The sequence below is a fragment of the Nothobranchius furzeri genome, chromosome 7 (genome assembly GCF_043380555.1).
Source record: "Nothobranchius furzeri strain GRZ-AD chromosome 7, NfurGRZ-RIMD1, whole genome shotgun sequence".
Classification (NCBI taxonomy): Eukaryota; Metazoa; Chordata; class Actinopteri; order Cyprinodontiformes; family Nothobranchiidae; genus Nothobranchius; species Nothobranchius furzeri.
Window position 1 is genome coordinate 77,615,701 of NC_091747.1, and position 12,497 is coordinate 77,628,197.

Consider the following 12,497-nt stretch of genomic DNA (forward strand, 5'->3'; position numbering starts at 1 on the left):
CTTAGGTTCCTCAAACGAGCTCTCTGGTGGCCACGTATGGAGAGAGATGTAAAGGACTATACGAGTGCCTGTGACATCTGCGTCCGCTCCAAGACATCCAACCAGGCCTCGGTTGGTACCCTCAGACCTCTTCCGGTACCCAGCCGCCCCTGGTCCCATGTGGGGTTGGACTTCGTCACAGGGCTCCCACCAGTCAACGACCTTAATACCATCATGACGGTCACTGACCGGTTTTCTAAGGCTGTTCACTTCATCACCCTTCCGGGCCTCCCCTCGGCCCGACGCACAGCTGAGTTGTTCCTGGAGAATGTGGTGCGTCTCCATGGATTTCCTGTCGACGTGGTCTCGGATCGTGGTCCCCAGTTCACGGCCCGGTTCTGGAGGGCTTTTTGTCATCTGTTGGGAGCATCAGTCAGCCTATCTTCGGGCTATCACCCGCAGACCAACGGCCAAACGGAGCGGGCAAACCAACAACTGGGTCGGTACCTCCGCTGCTTTGTCTCGGCCCAACCCTCGCAGTGGCCTAAGTACCTCCTCTGGGCTGAGTTATCCCACAATCTCCACACCTCCTCAGCCACTCTGATGTCCCCGTTCGAAGTCTTCTATGGCTACCAGCCCCCGGTCTTTGCCCACCAGGAACCCGAAGTTGCGGTGCCGGCCGCTCAATCCCTGGTGAGGCGCTGCAGGAACGCCTGGATAAAGGCGCGGGCCTCCATAACCCGAGCTAACGCCCGTTACTCTCACCAACACCTCCGCCGACACCGTCCTGGTCCCTCATATGCTCCAGGGGATAAGGTCTGGGTGTCCACGGCAGACCTCCGTGTCCGTGCCGGGTCCAGGAAGCTCGCTCCCCGGTTCCTTGGGCCTTACCCCGTGCAAAGGGTCATCAACCCGGTCACGTACCGGCTGCGGCTGCCTGCGAGTCTCCGCATCCATCCCACCTTCCATATCTCCCGGCTCAAGCCCTACGTGGAATCCTCCCTCCTTCCGCTTCCGGCTCCGGCACCTCCGCCTGCCCGCTTCCTCGACGGTGAGCCCATCTACACCGTCCGGCGCATCCTGGACGCTCGCCGCAGGGGACGGGGCTGGCAGTATCTGGTCGATTGGGCGGACTACGGCCCTGAGGAACGCTCCTGGGAGCCGGCCCGCTCCATCTTGGACCCTGCCCTTGTCTCTGACTTCTTGGACCGCCGAGGTCGCCCTGGGACTTCTGGAGCCGTCCCAGGACCGGGGGGTCCTGTCAGAACCCAAGCCCCCAAACCGGCCTCTCCCAGCTAACCGGCCTCCATCTTGGACCACATTTCCCAGCAAGCTCCTCGCGGGAACTCCCGGCATTCTCCCAGTCACACCCAAGCCTATATATGGAAGACGCTGCACCGGCTCTTCACTCAGTCATCGTTTCATTGAAACCCCTGATCAGAGTTCTCTACCGAATAATCCAGACGTCAAACATCCTTACCGAGTTCAACTCCCGTACCCAGTCGACCATCGTGACATATAAAGCAATAAGTTATACACATGTAATAATTATATATCTGATACAATTCAGGTCACTTCAAAACTCAGTCACACACCCAGGGCCGTTTCAAGACATTTTGGGGGCCACGGCAAAATACCCCCCCCCCCCCGCCCCCCCAATAACTGGGCTCTCCAGAAGCCCCTGTGTAATCCATACCCTCTCCAGGAGTATTAGTTATACAGTGTTTGTAAAAGCCCCTCAGACATTACTGACATGTTCTAATATTATCAGATGAAAAACTAAATTATCAGACATGCTGTCTCATCTGCTGCTTTTATAAACTTGCAAAAAGTAACAAAACCATGTGAGTGTGTGACAACTTATTTTTTCATTGATCCTATCGTCTAATCTCACAGCTGAAACAAGCATCCTTAATAATCTGTGCACAGGAAGAGTACCGATGCTGTAGTAAAACAAAAGGTATAATAACTTATTATTAATAAAACCTTGTTTCAGCACTAAAGCAGAAAAATGAGATTTTGAAATAAATATGCAAATTATTTACATACGAATTTTTTAGAGCCCTTTTATTGGCAGAATCTGATATTTAGTTCTTACAAAAAATAGGTCCCAACGTGGTTTGTGTGGCGTTGCCATAGTGTGACGTCATAGGCACAGATCCCCTGTCCTCTTGTTTGGAAATGGAAATATGATCACCCTATATTAGACAAACTGTCCACCCGGGCTTTTGCGCTGCACAGAGACGCTTCGCTGCCTATGACTTTGAACGTCAGTTGAGAGTCAGTCTCATGCAGACTGACCAATGAGGAGAGGGTCTCAAGTTAAGACCCTCTCCTCATTGGTCAGTCCACGAGGTGGGTCAAAGGTTACCCTGAGCGGGTTACGTGATGTCAGGCATTCAAGTATTGAGTATATTTACTGTATATTACAGTAAAATATTCTGTATGTGACTATAGTGATCCTTGGGTCGTGATGATGGGGCCCTTGAATATTGTTGCCCAGGGTACAACAAAGTCTTAATCTGGCCCTGGGCGTGAACATTAAAAGCAGAGGCTTTGACGCTCCACCTGAGAGTAAATCTGTAGGACTTGTCACCAGCATTCAGACATTAATTCTGTTTGCTTCACAACCGGACAGGACACAGGAAAAACACACACACACACGTTGTGAAAAGCTATTTCAGAGGTGCTTTAATCTGACAAACTACCAAATGAGACACACAGCTGACGGAGATTGTTTGACACAAAAGTTTTGATGTAGTTTGTCTCAGAAAACAACGGAATTCACAAAGAAAACACTCTGACATCATGTCAAGCTAACCAAACTGAGAAAAAAGCTATGAAGCACTGAAAGTTAAGATCTAAGGAGCTTTGAGGTTGAGATAAGTTCCTTCACAATGCACAAGAACATAAAAGCTTCTTACATTTTAAATCTTGTGTCTTCTTGTTTTGGTGCAAGAACTTGTTCATTTAAAGCAGATGAGTAATAAAGAAAAGTGTCTGTCTTTCATTCAGCTTGATCTGACACCAGCTCTGTTATGTGACTTGTATTCATCCATCTGCCGCTTTGACGTGTTTTTCTCTTTATGTGTGACCTCATCTTACCTCTCCTCTCCGCTGATGGTCTCGACAGTCAGTGAAACCTGGCTTCAGTCTGAGATGCTGACAAAAGCAAAAGATGCTGCTGAAATAGGAACACCAAAATCAGAAAGAGCAAAAGGGATGAAACACCAGGAGCAGGACAGAACCAACAATGATGATCTACAAATGAACAGAAGGTAGAAGAGGACGATGAGCAGAGGAAGAAAAACGAGCCAACTTGAACAGATGAGTGGTTGGTGATTAGGAGACAGCGGTGGCTGAAAACCTCAAGGGCAAAAAAGGCAGCTACACAAAAAAGTAGAAGTCCAAACTCATAAATAAAAATATTAAACTTTAACAAAATGCCCGTCCTTGTCCTCTTAGAGGGAAGAAAATGTAGGGTTGTTGTTTTTTGCAAACATTTTAAACTGATCATTTTTGTTTGGTACTGGTTACTTGTTCTAGGTCCTCTCTGACTTCCATCCAGATGAGAACCTTGATTTTAAACTGGAGCCAAATATCAATATGGCCTGAAAACAAAGTGAACTTTCCCTTCCCTTTCCTAAGCATTAGCTAGTCATTAAATATGTTGTGTGCACTCAGAATACTGAGAGTTAAATAATCACCCTACTGCCCTCTGGGAGGCGCTACAGGAGCCTCCGGACTAAGACCACCAGGTACCGGAACAGCTTCTTCCCAACAGCTGTCAGACTCCTGAACTCTGCCTCCTGACATATGACCCACGTTAAACTCATGGACTGCTTGTATTAACTACAGCCTGTACATACTTATAGTCATAGAATACTCATAAAATAATTCATACCGTGTACATTATAACATACGTAATAGATCCATTTCTGTAATATACTTACACATCTATATTATTGCTAATATATATTGTAATACATCTATATCACGGCTAAAGCACTTCTGGATGGATGCAAACTGCATTTCGTTGCCCTGTACCTGTACATGTGCAATGACAATAAAGTTGAATTCTAATTCTATTCTATCACATGACAGGAAATCTTCCATTAGTAGATGGCGGAGAGCCTAAAAGGTCAGCGTTAGATCAGAATTACCAATTCAGTTAATATCTGAGCAAAACTGTTTACAAAAAAATGGTGTGTGCATGAGAAAAGGTACAATCGATAAATAGCTTTCAGTTGTTTCCAATCACACTGTAATGCAATCAAATGGTGTCAGCATGAGAAGATGAAACATTAGATAAATCACCACTGATTCCTTTTTTTAAACAAAACTACATTTCCTTTCTAAAGAAATGCTGTTATAAAATGCTTTGAAAATACATCAGTAAGATACTTTTTAATTGCTTTGTTATAGTGTCATGTTCTTTGTCAATGACAGATTTTGAAACACATTTAAAATTCAGAAAATTTTATTCTGTTCATTTATTTTTTGTTTATTCCAAATAAAAAAAACGTCATCAATGACTACTTGAAACAAAGACAGTCATAATCAACAGCAGACTAAAGCCAAAATTCTTCTGATCATAAAAAGCCCGTACCTTGTTTCTTTACATAGGGAGCTTTATTACTCTAAACTGAGTGTTGATATAATGGCATGTTGTCTAAATTACTTGGACAATTTTTGGAGGTCAAATTGTTTTTAAATCAGCACTCTGCACATTATTGTGATCTTTTTGATACAATTTGTAAATGTGGATAAATATGTTTATGTGAAGCAGAAACTCTACTAAACCGCTAGGAGGCAGTGTCGGGCCTAATATCACTGCAACACACAAGAGGATATTGTTTTTTAAATATCGAACTTTATTAACAATCAAAACAATTTACAGCATCCAGTAGGGAATACAGCATCTAACTGGTAGGAGCCAGTCACCAGAGCATTTGAGCAGATCTTCCACAGATGGGTTTTTGTCCAACCGTTTAAAGCTTTGGAAATATATTCTCAATTCATTTTTTAAACCAGCAGGAGAGGGCAGACATGTTTTATAATGAATGTAGCATTTACCCAAACTCAAGATTATATTTATAAGCTTCTGGCATTTTTTAGGTATATTTTCTACATAAAGCAGTGTTTGTAGGGGATCTTATACAACTCTTTGGCCAATTCTAAACCAAGTGCTAATTTTTCTCCAGAAAGCTGAGGGGAAACGACAAGAAAAGAAAGTGTGGTATTGTTTCCTCATTTTCTGCACAAATCACACATGGTTCCGATTCAGATGTAAACCGTTTCTTTAAAGTTTCAGATACAAGATACAACCCAGGCTGGCGTTGTTGCAACTTTTTTATCCTTAATTTATTTATGTTACGACTACCACTTGCCACATGGAAACTATAGTTATCGGGGTCAGACAAAAATTTGTTTTATCCAGTTTATTCTCAACATACCAACTGATTCAAAGCCACCTTGTTGATAATTCTTAATCGAGTTTTTTTTTCCTTTTTTTTTACTGTCTTCATACGTCAGTAGTATGACGCTTATTAGCAGCAGCTTGTGCCATTCCTCTGTACTTTTTAGCTCTCTAACATTGCTCAGTTAGTTTTTTACTTTTCTTTTATCTCTTAACGCTTTTACTCTTATGGTTAGTTAAATTTCATTGTATTTTTATGCCTTAATATGTGTGGTATATGTTTTAGCTTTATATTTTATTTCTATGCTGTCTTTGTTCTTGTGTTTGAGTCTTTGACTCTCCTGTATAGCACTTTGGTTAGCTGCCATGCTATTTTAAATGTGCTTTATAAATAAACTGGTATGGTATGGTTTGAACATACTGAGTCTTATTTCTCCATTTGAAATTTGAGATTTTTTGGTTTGTCTTTATAGTTCTACATTTAAAACTTGACATGGGTGTATTTTTTATTTATTAGGAGTTTGGTGAGGCCATGGAGAAAAACTATCGATCGGCGCCAAAGAGGTTCTGGCAAACTGTACGACGCCTCAGGAGAGGGAGGCAGCAACTCGCTCACACTGTTTACAGTGGGGATGGGGAGCTGCTGACATCATCTGGGGGCTATAGTCGGGTGGTGGAAGGAATACTATGAGGAGCTCCTCAATCTCACCTATGCGCATTCCGAGGAGGAGCCAGAGCCAGGAGACCTGGGGATGGACTGTCCAATCTCTGGGGCAGAAGTTGCTGAGGTAGTCAAACAACAGAGCCCCGGGGCTGGATGATATTCATCCTGGGTATCTCAAGGCTATGGATGTGGTAGGGCTGTCGTGGTTGACATGTCTCTGCAACATTGCGTGGTCATCGGGGCCAGTTCCTGTGGAGTGGCAGACCGGGGTTGTGGTCCCCATCTTCAAGAAGTGTGACTGGAGGGTGTGTTCCAACTATAAGGGGATCATACTCCTCAGCCTCCCTGGAAAGGTCTACTCAAAGGTACTGGTGTGGAGGGTCCGATCGATAATTGAATCTCAGATTGAGGAGGAGCAATGTGGTTCTCATCCTGGCCGTGGAACTGTGGGCCAGCTCTATACCCTTGCAAGGGTGATGGAGGGGGCATGGGAGTTTGCCCAACCAATCCACATGTGTTTTGTGGATTTGGAGAAGGCTTATGACTGTGTCCCCAGGGGCACGCTCCAGGAGTATGGGGTGGATGGCCTTTTGTTCAGGGCCATTCAGTCCCTTTACCAGAGGAGCGTGAGTTTGGGCCGCATAGCCGGTAGTAAGTCGGACCTGTTCCTGGTGAGGGTTGGACACCGCCAGGGCTGCCCTTTGTCACTGGTTCTGTCCAACAGAATTTCTAGGAGCAGCCGTGGTGTGGAGTGTGTCGAGTTTGGTGGCAGGAGAATCTCGTCTCTGCTTTTTTTGTATGATGTGGTCCTCCTAGCTTCATCCAGCTCTGACCTTCAGCTCTTGCTGGGTAGGTTCGCGGCCGAGTGTGAAGCGGCTGGGATGAGGATCAGCACCTCCAAGAGACCATGGTTCTCGACCGGGAAAGGGTGGCTTGCCAACTCCGGGTCGGGAGAGAAGTCCTACCTCAAGTGGAGGAGTTTAAGTATCTCGGGGTCTTGTTCACGAGTGAGGATAGGAGGGATCGGGAGATTGGCAGGCGGATTGGTTTTGCGTCTGCAGTGATGCGGACGCTAAGCCGATCTGTTGTGATGAAGAGGGAGCTGAGCCAGAAAGCCAGGCTCTCGATTTACCGGTCGATCTATGTCCCAGTCCTCACCTTTGGTCATTTGGGTAATGATCGAAAGAACGAAATCGTGAATACAAGCGGCCGAAATGAGTTTCCTCCGTAGGGTGGCCGGGCTAAGCCTTAGAGATAGGGTGAGGAGCTCGGACATTCGAGAGGGACTCGTAGTAGAACCGCTGCTCCTCCGGATCGAAAGGAGTCAGTTGAGGTGATGTGGGCATCTGGTCAGGATGCCTCCTGAACGCCTCCCTGGGGAGGTGTTTCGGGCATGTCCTGCCGGCAGGAGGCCCCCGGGTCGACCTAGGGCACGTTGGAGAGGTTACGTCTCCAATCTGGTCCGGGAACTCCTTGGGGTCCTGCCGGAGAAACTGGTGGAGGTGGCTGGGGAGAGGACGGTCTGGAACTCCCTAGTTGGAATGCTGCCCCCGCAACCCGTACCCTGAAGAAATACACTCCTCGATGTCTAATGGCTTAATTGACAAGGATGAAGGAGCCCTGCTGCGACGTACAAAGCTGAGTGAGCAGACGCTAACGGCAGCGTGAAGCAGCAGCATGGGCTGAAGGCCAAAGCTAAGCAATGCGGTAAAATAGGTAAACAAATGTGGTGCGGCTTAGCGTGCATACTGACAATGTGACCATTACATTAGCTTAACAAGCAGGTGAAGACTTACGGATACAAGTTGAACAGTAGCATGGATAGACAGCAGTGTGATAGTTGAGCAGCAGCAATACAAATGAGAAGCAGCAGTATGTACAGTCAGGGATAGTAGAAGAACAAGAAGAAGAAAATATCATTTATATAGTCACATGTACGTGACTTCAGGCACGTCCCTGAAGTTGCAACATCTTACGCAGAAAGCAGTCATGGTCGAGGCTCTCGGTCGGGCCGGTGTTTGAGACTAGTAGGCGCTTCGCCGTCTTGACAGCCACCTCCGCCCTTCCATTAGACTGGGGGAACCCAACCGAGGACACTCAGTGCCTGACCTGCCATAAGCGGGGGAAGTCCGCTGTGCGCCCCGCCGAGAACTCTGGGCCTCCGTCATTTGACAACTCCTTGGGCACACTGAACGTGGCGAAGAAAGCCCTTAAGTGATGGATAAGCCCATTGGAGCCCCCAAGATTGCTACCTGCGGGAGAGCTCATGACTTCCACCCAGCCGGAGAGGCGATCACCAACGACCAGGTAGTGGTGACCCCTGTAGTCGAAGAAGTCTGTGAACACCTCCTCAAATGGCGTGGATGGCGGGGATGCAGACATGGGGGGTGGGGCCGCCTGTGAGGGGGCATTGCGGTTACAGTCTGCGCATCGCTCCCTGGTCAACTGGATGTCATTTGACATACCAGGTCAGTAAATGATGGAGCAGGCCCGTCGTTCCATTGCCGACTTGCCCTGATGGGCGGCGTTGAGGTAATGAAGTACCGCACGACGAAGGGATGTGGGGACAATGACGCGGTCACAGTACTGCAGGACCCCATCTTGCACATACACGGACTCACAGACCTTAGACAGGTCGGCCAGCGCCAGGTCCTTTGGGTCAATGCTGCCCCCATCTTCAATGAGGTGCAGGAGGTGGGAGAGGCATGCGTCCGTGGCCGTCTCCTGTGCAAGGAGTGGCCATGCAATGGCAGCAGACTCCAGTGCGTTGCTGCAAATGGACGCCATATGCACTGACTCCTCGCTATCGGTCACGTTCCATGCGCCCATGCAGCGGCCCTCATCAGAGCCACAGGGCGAGGGATACCTGGAGGCTGCGTCGGCAGCGCAGTTGCTCTTGCCAGGCAAGTGCACAATATCAAAACGCCATGGGAGTGTGCACTGTTTGAGCCTGAACAGGCAAGAGTTAGTTATCTCATCCAATGTCCGGTCCTCAAGGATCTTTACCAGTAGCTTATGGTCGGTGACCACAACCAAGTTGTCGCACCCCTGCGTGAAGTATCTGGTCTGCTCCAGACCCCATGCTACAGCCAAGGCCTCCCCCTCAATAGCAGCGTATTGCTGCTCAGCGGAGGAGAGAAAGCGTGAGCCGGCCAGAGTAATTTTCCATCCATCAGGACAGCAGCCGGGGACACCGGAGCTGCAGGTGCAGTGCTGCTGGAGGAGGAAGTATCCAATGCCACGCCTGGACCAGTCTGGGCGGAGACAAGTGCGCCTCTCCATGTTGTAGATCTCTATGCCTGCCCGGATAGTGTCCACGATGGCCAGCTTGGATGCCTGAAATGCTGCCTCTAACTCGGGTGACCACACAAATTTGCATCGAGGGTTCAGAAAGGGCTCAGAAAGGGCTTAAATGGCGCCATTATATCACGCAGCTGTGCGTAGTTGGCCACCTGATTAACCAGACCAAACCAGCTCCTGATGTCCGTGGTCGAGGTAGGCATGGGGAAGTCCCTGATGGCCGTCAGGTACTTTGGGAGGGGCTCGATGGTAGCATCGGAGACCCTGAAACTGGCAAAATCAACATCCCTCTTGGCAAATTGAAACTTAGATGGGTTCAACACAATGCCGGATCGGCCAACGTGCGTCAGGAAGTCGATTGTTCTCCACCAATGCGTTTTAAGGTCGGTGTCATAGTGGATGGTGTCATCCATGCACCTTTCCGTCCGTTCAAAGTCGGAGAGGATCGCATCAAAGCGGCGATTGTAGCCATCGCCAGACGGCTGAAAGCCCTGTGGGGCTCTGGTGTAAAGCCAGCGGCCGAAGGGAGTGATGAAGGTAGTGAGATGACGGTCTGACTCGTGCAGGGGTACGCTGTGATACCCATTCCAGGCATCAGTGACAGTCTTCCAGGTCCCTTTCGGGATCCGGCACGCCAGGTGGAATGGGGACTCGGTTGCGAAAGTCTCACGTTTGAAGAACTTGTTAAGAGGTGAGATGTTGACGGTCCTGCGGGGGGTTCCGTCATGCTTCCGGGTGACCACCATCCGGTGGCACCAGGTCACTGGTTCGCCATATGGGACACGTTCAATGACGCCCAGGGACTCGTCCCGAAGTTGGTCGTCATGCACCCTCTGTTGCCAATGCAAAGGCAAAGCCGCCGCGGTGAGGTACGTCTTTGGCGTTGCCGCCGGGTCAACGTGTATTTCTATGGGTGGACCTTCCATGTGTAGGGGTTATTAGGAGCGAATAATTAGTAAGTTTTAACTTACTTTTGGATTCTTCAATAAATTCTGTAAATATGGGAATATTTACTGATTTATTAATTAATTAAGCTAATCTTAGATATACGGGGCACCATTCCCCTTCAACCGGGGAAAAATTTAATCCAAAACTCTTATCAGTCTTTCTTGAAGTTCGTAGAATCCTTGGAGCAGAGACTTCTCTTCGACACAACAAAGCTACTGGAGACGAAAATCTGAATTTTATAACATTTAATTGAACAATTTGTCAAATGAATAAACAGTGGCATAAATGAATAATAACCATGTGATATGATTGAAGATGGATGTGTTTGCGTGTGATGGAGGATGTATGAATGAGGTCCTCCGTTCTCACAAAGGAGTGGTGAGTGTGTGTGTGTGTGCGTGTGTATGGATTCAAAATGGAGTCTTGAATACAAGATGGCTGACCCCTTTGTCTGGCTAAAGTGTGGGTGGCAACTTGCACTTTAACTTCCAAAGCACTTAGAATCAGTAGTAACTTAACCTTAAATCACTCAAAACATTTCAAAAGATCATGAAGCTTCACCAAAGATTAATCACGAATTAATATCTTTTAGTTTAACCACTTGGCCATAGTAGGAAACATTTAAAGATACCAAACAATGATTAATAAGCAGTTTATTCTTTCAAAATGACCCGACGGACGTGTTTGGGAACGAAAGAGGAAAACACGAAGCTACTTTTAAGCAATAGACGCGGTTTATTGCTTATTCTGGACTATAGAGGAAACGGGAGAAGGAAAGAATGAGAGAAAGAGATGAGTTTCTGATCACCAGAACAGTGAAGCATCCCTCACTGTTTGATTTGACGGTTCTCCGTGTTTCTCCGCAGTTTGGCGTCGTCCGTCGGTTTGATGGAGTTGTCGCTTTCTCCGTTGTTTGGCGTTCTCCGTGAGTGTTTCTCCACGGGCTGGACACAAAGAGAACGAAGTTTCTTTTGTGCTGAGTTTGACAACTTACAGCGTCTCTGAGAGCTGGATGGAGCTCCGCTCGTTCCCAGTCAGGTCCTGATGGAGTTGGAGTGGCTTTGTAGCGGTTGCGTGGCTCAACTTGGGCACTTAGAGCTTCCGCGTGCTCAAGGGAGTCGGAGCGTTCGACAAGCGTGTCCTTACCGCCAGGTATCCTGGGCAAAAGAACGAGGTTTCTTTGTCTCTGCTGAAGATTTATGGTCTTAGTTCGCGGGAAAAGCTCCACGGCCTCCCGCACATGCGCAGAACGTGTTTCTGGTATTAGGCGGTGACATCATCCCAATGCTTCCGTGTGCAAAGCATCATGGGAAATGAAGTTTCTTGGTGCTGATGTGATTATTTGCTTTTCAGAGCAATTTAAGCACAGTCATTTTGGAGAAAATCAATGTGACCTTTACATTAGCTTAACAAGCAGGTGAAGACTTACAGATACAAGTCGAACAGTAGCATGGATAGACAGCAGCGTGATGGTGGAGCAGCAGCAATACAAATGAGAAGCAGCAGTATGTACAGTCAGGGATAGTCACATGTACGTGACTTCAGGCACGTCCCTGCAGGGGATAGTCACATGTACGTGACTTCAGGCACATCCCTGAATACACCTTTTTCTCTCGAGGTTTGATCACCACACACCCTAGTGGCCAGTGGTGACCTCTGCATACCCGGATAAGCGGAGGAAGACAACAACGACAATGTTTCTTTTAAGTACCTCAAGCAGCTGCTGCAGACCAGCACTGTATGGGGAAAATACCACCAAATCATCAGCATACATGAGGTGATTGAATAACTGATTTCCCACCAAGCAACCAGTCCTGCACTCTTTTAATTTAACAGTTCATACATATATATATATATATATATATATATATATATATATATATATATATATATATATATATATATATATATATATATATATATATATATATATATATATATATATTATGAGCATATCTGGGTTTTTGGCGGTGTTTACATTGCGGAACCGGGTTATTGTGAATATTCGGGGTTTTAAAGGGTTACTGGCTGCATGTAAACACACCACTTTAAACCAAAACTGAGAGTCTGTAGTTCTAGCAAATGGCATCAGTTTGTCCAAAAGAACATGTTCAAGCACTTTAGACAAAACATTAGCCAGAGCTATAGGCTGATAATTTTCTGAACTATTACTTCTGCCATTTTTGT